At 43.8% G+C, this 19595-nt stretch overlaps 1 protein-coding gene across 12 annotated transcripts in view; it reads right to left on the bottom strand.

Moving 5' to 3' along the window:
- The window catches only part of LOC106582400 (R3H domain-containing protein 1), a 67602-nt gene extending 66663 nt beyond the window's left edge, over positions 1-939 (bottom strand). For 11 of the 12 annotated variants that reach the window (XM_014165487.2, XM_014165488.2, XM_014165476.2 and 8 more), the window contains exon 1: positions 54-320. The gene's annotated coding sequence lies outside the window, so the exon portion shown is untranslated. Of the gene's footprint in view, positions 1-53; positions 321-717 lie in introns of those variants that run through there. The other variant, XM_014165478.2, reaches the window with a different exon arrangement.
- Positions 940-19595: the final 18656 nt, after the last annotated feature.

The raw sequence follows: 19595 nt of genomic DNA, 5'->3' as shown, positions 1-19595 counted from the left end.
TGTTCATAACAAAATAACATGTTACATTTATAAACCATTAAAATTGTCCTTACCGGCTGCGATAACTTTTGAGTTATTGTTCAGCGGTGTGTATATTTTTCTATTTCCAGTCAGAATCGGCAACATGAGAGCTTGGCGAGGGGGAGGCAGCGCGTCTGCAACTGTCTGACAGATAGGTGGAATGCAGAGTGGAGCCAATGAGTGACATCGACGGGTGCGTCCGTACATTCACTATGACTATCTACTTCTATTTCAGAGCACTCTCGTGTCTGCCAAAGCATAGAATAACTTATGAATTTACTACGCGCAACACCCGTTGAATATGATATGACCGGTGTCAGTAAACATTGGCAAAAAAGAAAAACGTAATTAAATTGCTACCAGTAGCTTAGTTAATCACTAACGCTCAAGAAAACAGTCTAACCAGCTTTGCTAGGGAGAGTAAAATGGTCAGAGTGAGGTGTTCTCTCAATGTCTGGAAGTAGCTAGTCAACTTTAACCAGTTATTTTGACTGCTGATTGTGAGGTCCGAACGCTCATATCAACCCAACTCATCGGCCAGAGCTTCCAGCGTGCGCTCGGAACGCTTTGATAGCAAAACTCTGTGAATTTAGGAACATCATCTGACAAAGCTTTGACTTTACTAACGACCGAGAACACACTCTGACATACTTGAGGTAATTCACAAACGCACCCGAGGCCTGTCCAATCACTTACCTACTAGCTGTGAGAAGTCAATTATTGTACACTTGTTGTTGTTGAAAAAGTTGCTCTCTGACTGAGACCGGGGCATTCATGCATGTGCAGGCTCTTTAAACTTCTACAGAGTACAACAATATGAGTCGTAATACCCATAAAACCGAGGGGTCAAACAGGGAAATGGTTCCTCTCTATCGTTTTTCCACCGTTCATTTTTCCCATAAGGAATTTTAGAAACAAGTAAAATACGGGCTGGGTTTCGTGTAGGCGTACCCTGGCGTGACGTTTTGATAACCGTGTAAATCGCGCTAGGACAAGGTGATCAATATCAATATATCCGCCTGTATTTACCCCCCAAAAATGAAATGCTAATGTAGCTATCATAAAGAACTACAAATGCCATGTTGATCTGGATGAGACTGCCGAATCGAGGCACAAGTAAGAATTTATTTTTATTTATTTAACCTTTATTTAACTAGGCAAGTCAGTTAAGAACAAATTCTTATTTACAATGACGGACTACCAAAAGTCAAAAGGCCTCCTGCGGGACGGGCCTGGGATAAAAACAAAACAAAAAAAACAATATAAATATAGACAAAATACACATCACAACAAGAGAGACAACGCAACACGATATAAAGAGAGACCTAAGACAACAACATAGCAAGGCAGCAACACATGACAACACAGCATAACAACAACATGGTAGCAACACAACATGGTAGCAGCACAAAACATGGTACAAACATTATTGGGCACAGACAACAGCCCATAGTGCAAGAAGGTAGAGACAACAATACATCACACAAAGCAGCCACAACTGTCAGTAAGAATGTCCATGATTGTGTCTTTGAATGAAGAGATTGAGATAAAACTGTCCAGTTTGAGTGTTTGTTGCAGCTTGTTCCAGTCGCTAGCTGCAGCGAACTGAATAGAGGAGCGACCCAGGGATGTATGTGCTTTGGGGACCTTTAACAGAATATGACTGGCAGAATGGGTGTTGTACAGTGGGGCAAAAAAGTATTTAGTCAGCCACCAATTGTGCAAGTTCTCCCACTTAAAAAGATGAGAGAGGCCTGTAATTTTCATCATAGGTACACGTCAACTATGACAGACAAAATGAGGGGGAAAAAATCCAGAAAAATCACATTGTAGGATTTTTAATGAATTTATTTGCAAATTATGGTGGAAAATAAGTATTTGGTCACCTACAAACAAGCAAGATTTCTGGCTCTCACAGACCTGTAACTTCTTCTTTAAGAGGCTCCTCTGTCCTCCACTCGTTACCTGTATTAATGGCACCTGTTTGAACTTGTTATCAGTATAAAAGACATCTGTCCACAACCTCAAACAGTCACACTCCAAACTCCACTATGGCCAAGACCAAAGAGCTGTCAAAGGACACCAGAAACAAAATTGTAGACCTGCACCAGGCTGGGAAGACTGAATCTGCAATAGGTAAGCAGCTTGGTTTCAAGAAATCAACTGTGGGAGCAATTATTAGGAAATGGAAGACATACAAGACCACTGATAATCTCCCTCAATCTGGGGCTCCACGCAAGATCTCACCCCGTGGGGTCAAAATGATCATAAGGACGGTGAGCAAAAATCCCAGAACCACACGGGGGGACCTAGTGAATGACCTGCAGAGAGCTGGGACCAAAGTAACAAAGCCTACCATCAGTAACACACTACGCCGCCAGGGACTCAAATCCTGCAGTGCCAGACGTGTCCCCCTGCTTAAGCCAGTACATGTCCAGGCCCGTCTGAAGTTTGCTAGAGAGCATTTGGATGATCCAGAAGAGGATTGGGAGAATGTCATATGGTCAGATGAAACCAAAATATAACTTTTTGGCAAACTCAACTTGTCGTGTTTGGAGGACAAAGAATGCTGAGTTGCATCCAAAACATCACTGCTCTAGAGGAGATCTGCATGGAGGAATGGGCCAAAATACCAGCAACAGTGTGTGAAAACCTTGTGAAGACTTACAGAAAACATTTGACCTGTGTCATTGCCAACAAAGGGTATAATACAAAGTATTGAGATAAGTATTTGGTCAATAACAAAAGTTTATTTTCCACCATAATTTGCAAATAAATTCATTAAAAATCCTACAATGTGATTTTATGGATTTCTTCTCCTCATTTTGTCTGTCATAGTTGAAGTATACCTATGATGAAAATTACAGGCCTCATCTTTTTAAGTGGGAGAACTTGCACAATTGGTGGCTGACTAAATACTTTTTTGCCCCACTGTATGTGGAGGATGAGGGCTGCAGTAGATATCTCAGAGGGGAGTGAGGCCTAAGAGGGTTGTATAAATAAGCATCAACCAGTGGGTCTTTAGACGGGTATACTGAGATGACCAGTTTACAGAGGAGTATAGAGTGCAGTGTTGTGTCCTATAAGGAGCATTGGTGGCAAATCTGATGGCCGAATGGTAAAGAACCTCTAGCCGCTCGAAAGCAACCTTACCTGCCAATCTATAAATTATGTCTCCGTAATCTAGAATGGTCATCTGAATCAGGGTTAGTTTGGCAGCTGGGGTGAAAGAGGGGTGATTACGATAGAGGAAACCAAGTATAGATTTAACTTTAGCCTGCATCTTTAATATGTGCTGAGAGAAGGACAGTGCATCGTCTAGCCATACTTCCAAGTACTTGTATGAGGTGACTACCTCAAGCTCTAAACACTCAGAGGTAGTAATAACACCTGTGGGAGGAGGGGCATTCTTCTTTCCAAACCACATGACCTTTGTTTTGGAGGTGTTCAGAACAAAGTTAAGGATAGAGAAAGCTTGTTGGACACTAAGAAAGCTTTGTTGTAGAGCATTTAACACAAAATCCGGGGAGGGAACAGCTGAGTATAAGACTGTACCATCTGCATATAAATGGATGAAAGAGCTTCCCACTGCCTGAGCAGTGAGAAGAGCGTGGGGCCTAGGATCGAGCCTTGGGGTACTCCCTTGGTGACAGGCAGTGGCTGAGACAGCAGATTTTCAAACTTTATACACTACACTCTTTGGGAGAGGTAGTTAGCAAACCAGCCCAAAGACCCCTCAGAGACACCAATACTCCTTAGCTGGCCCACAAGAATGGAATAGTCTACCACATCAAAAGCTTTGGCCAAGTCAATAAAAGTAGCAGCACAATATTGCTTAGTATCAAGGGCAATGGTGACATCATTGAGGACCTTTAAGGTTGCAGTGACACATCGATAACCTGAGTGGAAACCAGATTGCATAACAGAGAGAATACTATAGACATCAAGAAAGCCAGTCAGTTGATTATTGACAAGTTTTTCCAACACTTTTGATAAACAGGGCAAAATAGAAATAGGCCTATAACAGTTAGGATCAGCTTGATCTCCCCTTTAAATAAAGGACGACCAGTGGTTGCCTTCCAAGCTAATGGAAACCTCCCCAGATAGGAGAGACAGGCTTGCGATGATAGGGGAAGCAACCTTAAAGAAGAAAGGGTCTAAACCATCTGACGCAGATGTTTTTTTGGGGTCAAGTTTAAGGAGCTCCTTTAGCACCTCTGACTCAGTGACTGCCTGCAGGGATAAACTTTGTAGCAGGGCAGGGGAAAAAGAGGGAGAAGGAAGCATCAGGGATAGTCACATTAGAAGGGGTAGGAGATGAGGAAATGTTGGACGGGCAAGGAGGCATGGCTGAGTCAAATAGGAATCCTAACTTAATGAAGTGGTGATTAAAGAGCTCAGCCATTTGCTTCTTGTTAGTAACAACCACATCAACATTAAGGGACATGGGCAGCTGTGAGGAGGAGGGTTTATTCTCCAGGTCTTTAACCGTTTTCCAGAACTTCTTGGGGTAAGACTGCTCCTTAACTGCTCCTTACAGAACTGCTCCTTAAAGTAACTAACTTTGGCCTTCCGTGTAGCCTGAGTGCACTTATTTCTCATTTGCCTGAACGATACCCAGTCAGCCTGAGTATGCGTGTGCCGAGCCTTTCGCCAAATGCAATTCTTGAGGTGGAGTAACTCTGTAAGATCACGGTGGAACCAGAGGCTGAACCTGTTTTTAATTCTCATTTTCTTTATGGGGGCGTGTTTGTTAACAATACCACTGAAAATATAAAAAAAGAAGGTCCAACCGTCTTCGACAGAGGGGATCAAGCTGATTCTATACCAATTTACAGAGGCAATGAAGGAAGGCTTGCTCATTAAAGTTTTTTAGCAAGCGTCTATGACAAATCAGGACAGGTCGTTTCACTGATCAGCCATTACGAACACAGGCTGTAAAACAGTGATCACAAAGGCCATTACAGAAAACACCAGACTTGGTGGAGACAACCGAGCACTGAAGGTGATCCTTGGTAAAGATTGCCACTCCCCCACCTTTGGAAGATCTGTCTTGCCCGAAATAGGTTATAACATGAAAGGTTAACATCGGTATTCGAAACACTCTACCTTAACCACGTCTCAGTAATGACCAACACATCTGGATTGGAGCTGTGAACCCACGCTTTCAATAGATCCATTTTAGGTAATAAGCTTCTTGTGTTAGAATGTGCAGAAAACCCAGGCTTTTACGAGAGCAGAAATCAGTGGGGCAGATATCAGAGCACAAGTCAGAATTAGGGCTAGCAACAGTAGATGGGCCAGGGTGTACATGCATATTTCCAGATATCATCAACAGTAATACAATCAAGGCATGGCATAGGACAGGGAGAGCTCTGCAATGCTGATTTATGACATCTGAATGTGCATCAGATGGGAACATGATCATATTGTACAGCAATTTCATCACGTAACATGAATACAAAGCGGGCCAGAGATGGTTAGAAAAGGATGGGAGGCCAAAAGTCTGTGTAACCAATAGAGAGTCAGAGTTCCAAGTGTGGGAACAAACATATTCTGTCCCACGGTTGGGTAAAGAAAGTTTGTAGTCAACAAAGTATGCAGGAGTCATGAGACAAAATAGCAAAATGCACAAGAAAATAAATATATATATATATAACGACTTGGGGCTAGCCATTGTAAGTTCAGAGACACTCGCCCCAACAGTGCATGAGTGCTGGAGGTGAATCGAAAACTCGGGAAAGGGGTGAGTATGTTTTGCTAGCTCTCAAACTCTAGGCGGCATTCTGCCTTCTCCCTACAGTTCTCAGCCATTAGCTTCGCCCACGACTGCCTCATGTGAACTACAATCCCTATGCTGTGTTTTAACATTTAGAAACATCAATAATCATCGCTTGTGATATGGCTTTTGAAACATGTGGCCCTTATCTTTCACCAGTGAGAAATAATCCTTCAACTAAAAAAGATACACTTACTGTAGCAGTTTTGTACTGATCCATACAGCTATGGTTGCCTCCATCCAGCAAAACTACATTTCCACTACACTTCCTGAGTTACACTTACACACTGGTGTTCGGAGCATGCTAGATAGGTAATTAGCACAGGTGGTCGCCTCTTACCTTCCTTCTGTTTTCAGTAAACAAGCGCTGTAACATTGAGATATGGCTGTGTGGGAACACTAACCCTAACCCTATCAAGGTGTGTATCAATTTAACCGTTTTGCTTTTTTTGAAAATTATTTCTCGCTAATATGAAAGATAAGGTCCTTATGTTTCCAAAAATGTAACGCAAGCGATGCATGTAATGTTCAGACCGAGCGTCGGGAATCTTAAAAACTCCCCCTTACAGAAGACACCTTTGTCAATTGACTGTTATGTGTACTGTAATGGAACTGATAGTCATGATCGAGGACTAATGTTTTGCATACAAATAATGAAAAGTAGAAAGCAGTATTTTGACAGGATAAATGGTTGGATGCATTTTTTGACAATTTCAGAGGAGTACTTTCTCCGTACTGTAATGTCACATTCTCATACATGTTAATCACCATCCTCATTTTCCTTCCTTTGCAAAAACCTCTGGATATGGTGCTATTTCAAATTTGACAACTTTTGAAAACATTTCTAAGATATTCTAGCCAGGGCTGTCTTCAGGGCTACAGAAAATTCAGATTTCCCTGGGGTTGAAGGTCGTGAGGGAAGTCTGCCCAGGGACACAGTATGCTATGGGGGGTTCTCGTTTGGGAAAAAGACTGTCCTCTCCACTGAGGTATAATAAGAATCCTAAGGATCCTCAAGAATCATAAGGTCCTCTCTCCTCCGTGACCCGGAAACCGATAAGTGGTTGAGTTGTCGAGGAGTGGGTCAATTCGTTAAGTGGGCAAAGGGAAGAGTGTCCTCCCTCCTCGATAGCCACCTTTCATCAAAGATACTCGTGTGTCCTACCGCGGAGGTGTTTTGAAATCTGCCACACCCCCATTGAATCAGCTTTTGTTTTGTCGGAGGAAAAAAACATGCACACGTTTAAAAACAATATGCTACTTATTGTTTTATCTAATTTAAAAAAAAATCTATCAAATAAAATTGTATTTGTCACTTGCTTCGTAAACAGGTGTAGGCTAACAGTGCTTACTTACAGGCCCTTCCAACAATGCAGAGAGAAATAAAATAGAAAACGAATAATAAATCTAATAATAAATACGATAACTTGGCTATATACATGGGGTACCAGTCCAGAGTTAATTTGCAGGGATATGAGGTAATTGAGCTAGATATGTACATATTACTAGGAAAAAAGTGACTAGGCAACAGGATAGCTAATAAACAGTAGCAGCAACGTATGTGATGAGTCAAAAAAAGTTTGTGCAAAAAGGGTCAATGCAGATAGTCCGGTTAACTATTTAACTGACTATTTAGCAGTCTTATGCCTTGGCGGTAAAATATGTTCATGGTCCTGTTGGTTCCAGAGTTGGTGCATCTGTACTGTTTGTTATGTGGTAGCAGAGAAAACAGTCTATGACTGGGGTGGCTGGAGTCTTTGACCATTTTTAGGGCCTTCCTCTGACACCGCCTGGTATAGAAGTCCTGGATGGCAGGGAGCTGGGCCCCATTGATATACTGAGACGTATGCACTACCCTCTGTAGTGCCTTGCGGTCGGACGCCAAGCAATTGCCATTCCAAGCGGTCATGCAGCCAGTCAAGATGCTCTCAAAGGGTGCAGGTGAAGAACTTATTGATGATCTGAGGGCCCATGCCAACTCTTTTCAGCCTCCTAAGGTGAAGAGGCATTGTCGTGGCCTCTTCACGACTGTGTTAGTGTGTATGTGGACCATGATAGATCCTTAGTGATGTGGACACCGACGAACTTGAAACTCTCGACCCACTCCACTGCGGCCAGTTGATGTGGATGGGGGCGTGCTCGGCCCTCCGTTTCCTGTAGTCCATGATCAGCTACTCTTCTTGCTCACGTTGAGGGAGAGGTTGTTATCCTGGCAACACTCTGCCAGGTCACTGACCTCCCTATAGGGTGTCTCATCGTCATCATCAGTGATCAGGCCTACCACCGTTGTGTTGCCAGGAACCTTGGACCCCAGGAAGAGTAGCTGCAGCTTTCACAACAGCTAATGGGGATTCTAATAAAATACCAACTTAATGATGGAGTTGTACATGGCCACGCAGTCATGAGTAAACAGGAGAAACAGGAGGGGAATAAGCGCACACCCTTGAGGGGCACCCGCTTGGCAGATGTTGTTGCCTACACTCACCACCTGGGGGCGGCCCGTCACTAAGTCCAGTATCCAGTTGCAGAGGGAGGGTTTCAGTTCCAGGGTCCTTAGCTTATTGATGAGCTTGGAGGGCACTTTGGTGTTGAAAAGCTGAAAAGCTGCAGCTCTAGCCTATAGTTCAGTGCAGATGTTGCCTGTAATCCATGGCTTCTGATTTGGGTATGTACATACGGTTGCTGTGGGGAAGACGTCGTCAATGCACTTATTAATGATGTATTTGTATGCGTTTGTGTGTGTAGGTGATCTAGATTATTTTTTTTTGCCTGTAGTTGGACAGGTGACATGCATGCAGAAGTAATACGGATTTCCGTTTCCCTGCAATAAAATCACCAGCCACTCGGAATGCTGTCTCTGGATGAGCATTTTCTTGTTTGCTTATGGGCCCATACAGCTCTTTGAGTGTGGTGTTAGTGCCGGCATCAGTTTGTGGTGGTAAATAGACAGCTATGAAAAATATAGGTAAATAGTATGGTCTACAGCTATTCCCACGTCGAATGTAGATGGTTCTGATTGGGGAATCGATGTTTGCGTTGTCGAACAGTGAACAAGAAACTATGAAAAACAGATTTTAAATGCTACCCCCCCCCATCCACAAATCAAAATCGAATATGGATGCCAATGTTTTGTTCTGGCTTTGTGCGCACACGTTTGCACTACTTCCCGTCTGGGTAAGCACGGTTGCCTACTGCACGGCTGATTAGCTAGGACAAACAGGTGTGAAACAGTTCTGTACACATACAAAAAACACAACATGGAATCCATGTTGGGCTTTGATTTGGAGGGGGGGGGGGGGGTAAGTGTTACACAGCTAGATGGAGAATACGATATCCGTCTAGAAGCTGGGCTAACTCAGACAGTGCCCTGTCTTACAGCCAATCTATCTGAGGGGGGGATAATATTATATTATTATTTTAGGTATTATATCAATACTTTGACTCCAAGTATCGATTTGTAACACTAGGTAGCGTTAACTTGCGCTAGTCGGCTGTACCTGTAACTTCATCCTATTGCTTGTTCTCTATGTTCTTTATAAAGAGTGAGACATCTTTTTCAACACTTCTATTTCCATGACTGATAAAAACACATTTTCTCATGCTCTCTCCTTTCTCTCTGCAGCAGACATATAGTGAGCAATATGTTTGGAACATCAAATTACAAAAAAATCGCAGTATAGAATCGTGAGCAACGCAATACATATCGTATCGGTACCTACATTTGGCAATAATAATTGTATCATGAGGTCCCTGGCAATTCCCAGCCCTACAATCTATTCTCTCTGACTTTACCTTCTGAGCCATTTAAATTGTCCACAGTTTCTTTGGATACAGTCTGGATACTAGTGATCTTCAAATGTACAGTATATTCATGATAAACAAGAGCAAATGCATAAATTACCCAGCTTTAGAGCACTACTCATTTCCCTTGGCCGTGACCATTTTCAACCTAAAATGTTCCTCTTCAGACAATGGCAAAAGCTCTTAAACCATATAAATAGAGGGAGAGGGTTTGCTTTACCAGAACCTTTATTTCTATGCTTCAAACCTCAACATCCCCCCACACAAAGCAATACAACTTTAAAACACCTTGTTATGTGCTGAGTATGCTATTATTCAATCTACCAGTTTTCCACCTTTCTCTCTCTTGCTCTCATTCTCTCTCCACATGTCTTTCTCTGCCTGCATAATATCTCTCTTTCTGTCGCTTTCTGATTCATTTATGTGGGGAATTGCTTGTAAACCTCAATGGCGTCAATGCATCAGAGAGAATAGCCAGGTTCAGGTAAAGACAACTGTCTCCCCATGGCCCCAGACTGATTGATACTTTAGAGAAGCGAGTTACTGACGAGCATGGTGCATACTCCTGTGAAGAGACGGGTGATCTGATGCCCTGTTATCTTTACATAACATCTGAGTGGGAGGACAGGCAGCGTCATTCAAGACGAGGGCCAGTGCCACAGCCCTGCATAAGAAGCTGAGAGAGGAAAGCTCTGTTTGGAGCTGTCCATGTGTAGACAGGCGCCCTCAAACTGGAATCTGGTTGACTGCGGGGAGAACTAACAAATGAAATTATGCAAAACACTCCAATAAATTCATAAGGCAAACCGGAAATGGAAATGGACTCTACGGCTTTGAATAAACAAAGTGGGTTTTGATTTGCAGTCAAAGAGGATATTAAAGAGTAGTTATGCATTTTGAATCACTGCTGTATGGTTCTTGAAGAGCTTTCCTGTCTGTAATATAGCCTGAGCAAACAATCCTATATTTAGGAAATTGATTTAGACTGAGAAAATGTATGAATTAAGATAATGAATGAAATAAACAGTGAGACATAGCCTAGACCTATAAAGATAAAACTGTTTACATTAATATCAGTGAATGACAATTCATATTTTCCCTTTGAAATGGAAGGACAGGATCAGAATTACAATTAAGGTATTGTTGCCTCAATTCAAGATAGCTGAAGATTGTATTCTACATCAGCCATTCAGTGAGAAATCCCTTTTGTGGCCAGAACAAAACAGTCATCAACAGAACATTACATATTTGGTCTTATCTCCCTGGCCCATGTTGATGGCTTGACAGCTGCAGACCAATAGACTGACACCCCGGGTGCATGCGGTGGTTATTTCCTCCTGACAGCGCAAATCCACATATCTGTCCCAAATGCGACCCTATTCCCTATATAGTGCACTACTTTGACTAGATGCCTATGGGCCCTGGTGAAAAGTAGAGCACTTCATAGGGAATTGGGTGCCATTTGGAACGCATTCCACATAGAGGCAGCAAGCAGTGTCCCTCAGATCCCACAACAAAACCAGACAGAGCGGATTTCAGATGCTGCATCTCCTTCTAATATGGCTTCTCCCTGGGGGGGGGTCGCTAGCCCCCATTCCCTGGGAGGTGTCTGACGCTGACTCCCTGGTTGAAATTGGTAGTATAGGCAATCTGCTCCCCTCTGTATATCCACCACCAACCCCCAGATGGGCTCTTGCCGTAGTATTTATTGATGTGTTTACCTATAGCGTATCAGCTCCCTGAGACTACACTTTACTGGCCAGTTGACCCGCCTCATTGATATACATCCTGTATTGTATGAGGGGTTTCCATTTTATTTTTCTGCAGGGCAGATAGAGCTCAACGTAAATATTTATTTTTCCAAATTCAGGAAAATAAGGTGTTTCATTGAAGTCTTGAGATTGCATTTATGCTGCGGTTGATGATCCATTTAGTCTGAATGATGCCTGTACGAGGTTTTGTTGCTCACGCTAATCGGCATCACTCCCGCACATTTTAATCATCATCATTGGAACTAGTTTTATGACTGGTTGTATCTTAGAACACACAGTGGCATTGATGGTAAACCGTGTTAAAAGGATTTGCTAGAAAATACATCAGATGACGACGCCAAGCTGTGTCGGTCCTTGGGCAAAGTCAAATCTGAACAATGCGTTAAGAGAAAAATAAATAATTTGAATAATATTTTTTTCAAGACCCCCTTGGGCCTTTGCATCAGGGCTAAGAAGAGTTTGAGGAAGAAGAGTGAGGTGGCTTGTTTTGGGGTGAGTGAGTGGGAGTGAGGAAGTCGAGCAGTGGTGTGCGTAAACAGTATACGCTTTAAGTCTTCAAGCCCCACTCTGACTCACCCCAGTGGGCGAGGGCCAGGAGAACATCAGGACACCCACGCCCTCAGCCCACACTCCCCACAGCTCAGCTCTACAGCTACTGCCCTGGAGGCTGAACAACACAGAGGGACAGGGAGGACAGGAAATAAGAAATACATCTATTTTTTTAAACTATTAATAGTCCACAGTCATCAACGTTATGTTTTCCTCCGGATGCTGTAGGGAACATAAGTGTGTGGGTACAGTACCGGACCTAAACTACAGATATTTATTATTAGACACAGAGTGAAAGGATCAGTCTTTGAAATAGACATCAATGTCTGAAATAGACAAGGGTGTCCTGGCCATGAAAGAGCTTCAGCTGATAATGGAGGTTTTTCTTCCTGTTGTATCATCAGACACCTGAAGACAAAAGACAAGCCATAGGCCAAAAGACAAAGACAAGTACATCATGGCTTTACGAGTGACCCCCTCCTACTCCAATCGCTTGCCAGTGCTTGCGCAAATAGTCTAAGGCACAACAGTCACACAGATGAGATCCACCTTTGGTGATTTGCAATCTGTGTTTTAAAACTTGCTGGCTATCACCAGACTAACCACCCTATTCTTCCATTCTCCAGTCACAGACGGATTACAATCTCAGCCCCAACTGGATGCGATTCAGCTGTGCTGGAGAAGCTGTGCCAGGGAATTGGATATGACATTTTCAGCAATACTGCCTTAGTGCCTTTCTTCAGCTCCCCTTTCAACCTACCAACACACCAGGAACACAAGTGGACGGCTTTCTTGTGGTATTGATTTTTCTTTTCCAGAGATGAAGCAACCAGCTTCCCAGGAGGTCTGTATTGGATTGCTATTACAGTCCCCAATACTGTGTTATTTGGCCTTTTAGCCTTCTGTGGGCTACCTGAATGAGACTATAGCTTGTCCAAGGCACAGATGTACAGAGGTGTTGGTGCTTGTTTCTGTGTATACAACTCCCATAAAAACAGTACAGAAGCTACACATTTCTGACCTTTTGGCATTTAACCCTACCTGTATAAGGCTACCTTATTGTCCAAGGAACAATGGCAAAGAGGCACACTTGTTTCTACCACCTCCAACAACCTCTTCAGTAGCTACGGAGTAGTCTCCGACATCTTGCTCGACTCCCGACAAAGACTAACCAGCACAAAGAAAGTTGGTGATAAGACCTCTGTAATAAGCGTGATATGAGGCGTCAGTGAACCTGAAAGGCACAGGGAAGGGGAGGTAAAGCACAGCTGTGTTCACAGTAAAGATACAATTACATTTGTGGAGACTAAGCCAAGTGGAAACGGAGCCGCAGCAGCACCGCAATTATGGAGGAGCAGTCTAGCTGCTGCTCATCACGCCACAAGGTGATGAAATACACAGTGAATGCAAATTGGCGTGGTTAGTATGGTAATGCACGTGGATCACGTACCCGGTAGAGGGGTGCAAAGGGAGGGAGGGTCAGTGACAATTAAGGCAGATAATTAGCCCAAGTCGTGAGCTGGAGTTACCATGGCATTGATGGCTATCTTTGTTATGAGAGCTAACGCAATGTAACTTTTTGCGTTAAGACATCACGACGGCGCCTCATCATACATCAGACAGGAAAATGTGTGCGTGTTGAAATGTGTGTTTGTCTTATTTCCACTGTCCTCGTTCCCTGTCAGGCCTGTCACCGTGGTGCACCTGATCCTGTGTAAAAGGCTAGTAAAGAAGCCCAGACTGGCAACAGGGGCGGACCACAGTTGAGGCTAATGCCACTTTTCATTTAGCATCATTACTCGGCTGCCAACTACTAAAGCAATCTGTCTCTTACTGAGCTTCGTCTTAGAATGAATGAGAGATACAGTTTAACACCATTAATACTCCACTGGAATTCATCATCTTCTCTTCTTGAAGAAGGCATGAATCATGACCAACAGAACCAAGAGCCTATACAGCAACTGATGTGTAACGTCTGACACAAAGAATACTACTGAAGAAAATCAAAAAATAAAATATATAATATGACATTTTGGACCTGAAAAGAAGCTGGCAAATGAATTATTATACCCCTTTTAATAAATTCTCTATTCATAGGAGGCGCGATTATCTTTTATAGTTCAATTATGTTGTTATCACCAGATGGGACCCTCTGTGGTCCTTTCAGGGCTGCTTCTGCTCTGGCGTCTTCAGGCCCTCGTGGGTTTGGAAGATAACATTTAGGAGTTCTGCATGTTATTGTCAGGCAACCATGACCCAGGATGCCATGTTGTTTGGAGCTTGAGCCACCGTGCGCCCCTCAGTAGACAGGGATGATGAATGCTTGGCGAGGCACCGGGTCCTGACTGAGCCTCGTCCATTGTGTATGGAGGCAGGCCAACAGGGAGAATGGAGCCCCATCAATTAAAAAGAGACACCACTGGCTACAATGACATTACTCAAATGGATTCAACTAGGGACCAGCAGGAAAATAAACCTCAGCGTCCTAGATAGATAGATATTTCTTATTCACCAAATCAGCACTAATGTTGGTTGTTTCTGGGACTTTTAGAGGCACAACTGGTGGAAGAGGGGAAGCATAATATCTGTAAGAGGAGAATAAAACAGGCCGTGGTTATAACCTAGGCAACGGAAGCCAACAACACCATCAGGGTTGATTTGCACAGGTCTGCCAGACTCATAATTGCAGAGCTGTAAGGGGGGAAAAACTGAGTTAGAGGCAAATAATGATGAAAATTATAATAATTCACAGTTTGCATAGAGATTTTTCTGAATGGCAAAGGCTCCACCTGTTGATACCCCCGGCCTCAACCTGTTGATACCCCCCGGCCTCAACCTGTTGATACCCCCCGGCCTCCACTTGTTGATACCCCCCGACCTCAACCTGTTGATACCCCCCGGCCTCAACCTGTTGATACCCCCCGGCCTCAACCTGTTGATACCCCCCGGCCTCAACCTGTTGATACCCCCGGCCTCCACCTGTTGATACCCCCGGCCTCCACCTGTTGATACCCCCGGCCTCCAGCTGTTGATACCCCCGGCCTCCAGCTGTTGATACCCCCGGCCTCCACTTGTTGATACCCCCGCCTCAACCTGTTGATACCCCCGGGCTCCACCTGTTGATACCCCCGGCCTCAACCTGTTGATACCCCCCGGCCTCAACCTGTTGATACCCCACGGCCTCCACCTGTTGATACCCCCCGGCCTCCAGCTGTTGATACCCCCGGCCTCCACTTGTTGATACCCCCGGCCTCAACCTGTTGATACCCCCCGGGCTCCACCTGTTGATACCCCCGGCTCTCAACCTGTTGATACCCCCGGCCTCAACCTGTTGATACCCCCCGGCCTCAACCTGTTGATACCCCACGGCCTCAACCTGTTGATACCCCCCGGCCTCAACCTGTTGATACCCCACGGCCTCCACCTGTTGATACCCCACGGCCTCCACCTGTTGATACCCCCCGGCCTCAACCTGTTGATACCCCCCGGCCTCCACCTGTTGATACACCCCGGCCTCCACCTGTTGATACCCCACGGCCTCCACCTGTTGATACCCCCCGGGCTCCACCTGTTGATACCCCCCGGCCAAGCATCACATTTATTCACCCATCTGCACATCAGAGACGATTTTTTTGATAAGCAGTCAGGTCAAATATTTCAATTGACGCATGTATCTTGTGGTGTGTTCAAAGCAATGAAGAGGAGGTGATAATTAGGAGATCTGGCACTTTTTCTAAAAGGTGTTAGAATGCAATTGCGAGAGGAGGGAAAAGAGAATGCAGGTGTTTGAAAGAAAATTATATTTACAGGGCCTTCAGAAAGTATTCACATCCCTTTGACTTTTTCCACATTTTGTTGTGTTATAAAGTGGGATTAAAATGGATATAAGTGTCATTTTTGGGGGGTCAACGACCTACACAAAATACTCTGTCAAAGTGGAAGATAAATTCTAACATTTGTAAACAAAAAATATGAAAATTAACCGGTAATATACTGTATCTTGATTAGATAAGTATTCAATCACCATGAGACATTACATGTTAGAATCACCTTTGGCAGTGATCACAGCTGTGAGTCTTTCTGGGTAAGTCTCTAAGAGCTTTGCACACCTGGATTGTACAATATTTTCACATTCTTTTAAAAATTCTTCAAGCTCTATCAAGTTGGATGTTGATCATTTCTAGACAGCCATTTTCAAGTGTTGCAATATATTTTCAAGCTTATTTAAGTCAACACTGTAACTAGGTGACTCAGGAACATTCAATGTTGTCTTGGTAAGCAACTCCAGTGTATATTTGGCCTTAAGTTTTAGGTTATTGTCCTGCTGAAATGTTAATCTGTCTCACAGTGTCTGTTGGAAAGCAGACAACCAGGTTTTTCTCCAGGATGTTGCCTTTGCTTAGCTCTATTCCATTTATTTTTATCTTAAAAAAACCTCCCTACTCCTTGCAGATGACAAGCATACACATAACATGATGCAGCCACCACCATACTTGAAAATATGAAGAGTGGTACTCAGTGATGTGTTGTGTTGGATTTGCGACAAAACATAACACTTAGTATTCAGGACATAAAGTTTTTTTTTTTAAATGCCACATGTTTTGCAGTATTACTTTAGTGCCTTGTTGCAAACAGGATGCATGTTTTGGATGATTTGTATTCTGTACAGGCTTCCTTCTTTTCACTGTGTCATTTATGTTAGTATTGTGTTGTAAATACTATGTTATTGATGAAAATCCTCAGTTTTCTCAAATCACAGCCATTAAACTCCGTAATTGTTTTAAAGTCACCATTGACCTCATGGTGAAATGCCTGAGCGGTTTCCCTCCTTTCCGGCAACTGAGTTAGACAAGATGCCTGTATCTTTGTCGTGACTGGGTGTAGTGATACACCATCCAAAGTGTAATAACACGATGCTCAAAGAGATATTCAATGTCTGCTTTTTATTTTATTTTGACCCATCTACCAATAGGTTCCCTTTGCGAGGCATTATAATACCAATTTTTTTAACCTAATACCTATTCTTTACTTAAAAATTTCACTGTTGGTTAGGGCCTGTAAGTAAGCATTTCACTGTTAGTTTTACACTTGTTGTATTCGGTGCACGTGACAAATAACTCCACCCTCTCCGAGTTGGGCATCTCCAGCGCGGCTCACTCTTGGATTGCGTCTTACCTGACAGGTCGCTCCTACCAGGTGGCGTGGCGAGAATCCGTCTCCGCACCACGTGCTCTCACCACTGGTGTCCCCCAGGGCTCAGTTCTAGGCCCTCTCCTATTCTCGCTATACACCAAGTCACTTGGCTCTGTCATATCCTCACATGGTCTCTCCTATCATTGCTACGCAGATGACACACAATTAATCTTCTCCTTTCCCCCTTCTGATAACCAGGTGGCGAATCGAGTCTCTGCATGTCTGGCAGACATATCAGCGTGGATGACGGATCACCACCTCAAGCTGAACCTCGGCAAGACGGAGCTGCTCTTCCTCCCGGGGAAGGACTGCCCATTCCATGATCTCGCCATCACGGTTGACAACTCCATTGTGTCCTCCTCCCAGAGTGCTAAGAGCCTTGGCGTGACCCTGGACAACACCCTGTCGTTCTCCGCTAACATCAAGGCGGTGACCCGATCCTGTAGGTTCATGCTCTACAACATTCGCAGAGTACGACCCTGCCTTACACAGGAAGCGGCGCAGGTCCTAATCCAGGCACTTGTCATCTCCCGTCTGGATTACTGCAACTCGCTGTTGGCGGGGCTCCCTGCCTGTGCCATTAAACCCCTACAACTCATCCAGAACGCCGCAGCCCATCTGGTGTTCAACCTTCCCAAGTTCTCTCACGTCACCCCGCTCCTCCGTACACTCCACTGGCTTCCAGTTGAAGCTTACATCTGCTACAAGACCATGGTGCTTGCCTACGGAGCTGTGAGGGGAATGGCACCTCCGTACCTTCAGGCTCTGATCAGTCCCTACACCCAAACAAGGGCACTGCGTTCATCCACCTCTGGCCTGCTGGCCCCCCTACTTCTGCGGAAGCACAGTTCCCGCTCAGCCCAGTCAAAACTGTTCGCTGCTCTGGCACCCCAATGGTGGAACAAGCTCCCTCACGACGCCAGGACAGCGGAGTCAATCACCACCTTCCGGAGACACCTGAAACCTATACCTCTTTAAGGAATACCTGGGATAGGATTAAGTAATCCTTCTAACCCCCCCCCCCACACACACACACACAAAAAAGATATAGATGTACTATTGTAAAGTGGTTGTTCCACTGGATATCATAAGGTGAATGCACCAATTTGTAAGTCGCTCTGGATAAGAACGTCTGCTAAATGACGTAAATGTAAATGTAATGTCTTTGTGGTTGAATCTGTGTTTGAAATTCCCTGCTCAACTGAGGGACCATACATATAATTGTATGTGTGGGGTACAGAGATGAGGTAGTCATTCAAAAATCATGTTAAACGCATTATTGTACACAGTCTATGCAACTTATTATGTGACTTGTTAAGCACATTTTTACTCCTGAATTTATTTAGGCTTGCCATAACAAATGGGTTGAATGCTAATTGACTCAAGACATTTCAGCTTTTCATTTTTAATGAATTTGTAAAACTTTCTAAAAGCCTAATTTCACTTTGTCATTACAAGGTATTGTGTGTAGGCCAGTGATACAAAGTCTCAATTTAAACCATTATAAATTCAGGCTGTAACACAACAATATGTGGAAAAAGTCAAGGGGTGTGAATACTTTCTGAAGGCACTGTATATCATCAATCATTTCTTTGGAGATGAGTTTAGAAGATTCTAGCAGTTCACTGTTGTCTGTCTCCAGTCTCCAGTCTCCGACTGCTGTTTTGGAGTTTGTGTTTGGTGTTGGGTAGAGATATTGATCCATCCTCTGCTGTGCAGTTCCAGACAGATTGCACCACCTAATCCCGTCTAATTGTTGAAATTCGGGGTTTGCCGGAATCCTGCTGGCATTTCACTTATGGCACCATGTTGCGGGACTATTGCCTTGGGAGCAAAGGTGGAAAAATACCTTGCATTCATTAGATACACAGTAGTTTATCATGCTGGAGTTGCTGATAAACTTGTCGTTCTGTCATTAGGTTAATCTGCAGGTAGATTTACTTTTCATTATCGTCAAATTTCATTATCGTCATACAGGCCTGTCTTTCTGCAGTTAATTTAGTTGTTACTTTCCACGCTGTTTCGCTGACCTAACACGTTTCTATTGTTGGAATGATCTGTTGAAAATAATGCAATAAATAATTCCCAAATTAGACTTGGTGAAGACACCTACTCAGCAGTCAACTTTATTAGGCGGTCAATTTATATTCATTTTTTCATTCTTTAATGACGTGGCAGTGGAGTTAGCTGTCATATGTTAATAATCCTTCTTTCACAGGACAGATTCATTGTGGAGGCATCGCTGGCCTCTGAGGGAAAACACAGAAGCAACGCTTACAATAATACTGTTTGTCAACACAATTTAGGCCTAATCTGTTCTCAATCCAAACGGATTAATCCTTGTTTTACAGGTTGCCGTATTCTCTGTAATAAAGTATACATCATTAATTCATATTCTCTCACTGTCACAGAGTGAGTGTCGTGAACGCGTTCAGCTGTCAGCGCTGTCATCTTTCATTAGCTCAAAAAGATCACTGTAC

The sequence above is a fragment of the Salmo salar genome, chromosome ssa21 (assembly GCF_905237065.1).
Source record: "Salmo salar chromosome ssa21, Ssal_v3.1, whole genome shotgun sequence".
NCBI classification, from domain to species: domain Eukaryota; kingdom Metazoa; phylum Chordata; class Actinopteri; order Salmoniformes; family Salmonidae; genus Salmo; species Salmo salar.
The sequence above is the reverse complement of the archived record's forward strand: the minus strand, read 5'-3'. Positions and strand labels throughout refer to the sequence as shown.